Raw genomic sequence first — 1,939 nt, 5'->3', positions numbered from 1 at the left:
CTTAATATGTGATCTTGCATAAAATTTTCTACTTCATGTTTATACCACTGAAATGTAATCTCTTTAAACTCCTTAAGCAAGGACTATGACTCAGACATACCTGGTGACATGTAGGGATCTTAACAAGGAGCTTCTCTGTACATATTTGTAAAATGAATAAACATTTTTCATGTGGTCACAGTATCAATATCGAAATGAGAGACACAATAGGAAAAAGGAAACTAAATTTTGAAAGCCTAAAATTGCAGGAGGAAGCAATCTGAACATGAATAAACTCTGGATTTCACCCTGATACAATAGCCTGTAATTTGGAGGAGTTTAAAAAGGTCACAGGAAAGCTCTATTCCATAAGACTCAAACTCTTTCTCAGAACAAATTTCTAGCAAACTTATAATCAGAAACAAACACCATATATGACAACTTTTTTTTTTACTTTATTGTCTTTTTCTAGCTTTATGGAGATATAGTTGACAAAATTGTAATTCATTTAAAGTGTACATTGCAGTGATTTAATATACATCTACACTGTGAAAGGATTCCCCCCATAGAGTTCATTAACACAGCCATCATCTCACTTAATCTTTTCCCTCCTTGGGAAGAACATTCAAGTTCAACTCTCTTAGTAAATTTCAGTTACACAATACAGTGTTATCAACTATAGTCACATGATATACATTAGATCCTGATACCTTATTCATCTTATAATTGAAAGTTTGTAACCTTTGACCACCTTCTCCCTATATAAGTAATACCATGCAGTATTTGTCTTTTTTCTCTCTGCCTTATTTCACTTAGCATATTGCCCTCAAGTTTCCCCTGACTGTTGTAGTAAATGGCAGGATTTCCTTCTTTCTTCTGGCTGAATAATAGTCCATTGTATAAGTATACAGTAGCTTCTTTATCCATTTATCCATTGCCGGACACTTAGGTTGTTTCCATATTTTGGCAATTGTGAAGAATATTGCAATGAGCATGGGAGTGAAGATATCTCTTCGGGATCATGGTTTTATTTTCTTTAAATATATCCCCAGAAGTGAGATTGCTGGATCTTCATTTTATTGTCTTGATAATTATAATTTTTTCATTAAGATTAAAAAAATTTTAATGTTTATTTTATTGATTTTAGAGAGAGAGGAAGGAAGAGAGAGAGAGAGACAGGAACATCAATCTATTCCTGCATGTGCCCTGACTGTGAATCAAACTGGCAGCCTCTGTGCTTCAGAACGATGCTCTAACCAACTGAGCTGTCCAGCCAGGGCCTATGTTTCCATTAAGATTTATAGGCCGGTTGGCTCAGTGGTAGAGCATCGGCCTGGCGTGCAGAAGTCCCGGGTTCGATTCCCGGCCAGGGCACACAGGAGAGGCACCCATCTGCTTTTCCACCCCTCCCCCTCTCCTTCCTCTCTGTCTCTCTCTTCCCCTCCCGCAGCCAAGGCTCCATTGGAGCAAAGATGGCCCGGGCGCTGGGGATGGCTCCTTGGCCTCTGCCCCAGGCGCTAGAGTGGCTCTGGTCGCACAGAGCGACGCCCCCGAAGGGGCAGAGCATCGCCCTCTGATGGGCAGAGCATCGCCCCTGGTGGGCATGCCGGGTGGATCCCGGTCGGGCGCATGCGGGAGTCTGTCTGACTGTCTATCCCCGTTTCCAGCTTCAGAAAAATACAAAAAAAAAAAAAAAAGATTTATAAAAGAGTTTAGAATATGTAAAATACAGTTTAGACATGTTATATAACTATCACTGACATATCCGTGAGAATCCTTCAAGTTGGACCTTTATGTGAATTCTTCAACTGTGTCTTCTCTAGCAACCATCTCATCTTGCCTGTGTTGGTGCCTACGAGCTAACTATTAGTAATTCAATAACTATTTAAGAAGTACCCACAGGGTGCCTAGTCAACCTCTGATTTCAAGTCCAACCTCCCATCTATTATGCTATTTGCTA

This window comes from Saccopteryx leptura, chromosome 6 (assembly GCF_036850995.1).
Source record: "Saccopteryx leptura isolate mSacLep1 chromosome 6, mSacLep1_pri_phased_curated, whole genome shotgun sequence".
In the NCBI taxonomy this organism is placed as follows: domain Eukaryota; kingdom Metazoa; phylum Chordata; class Mammalia; order Chiroptera; family Emballonuridae; genus Saccopteryx; species Saccopteryx leptura.
Note: the sequence above shows the minus strand (reverse complement) of the source record.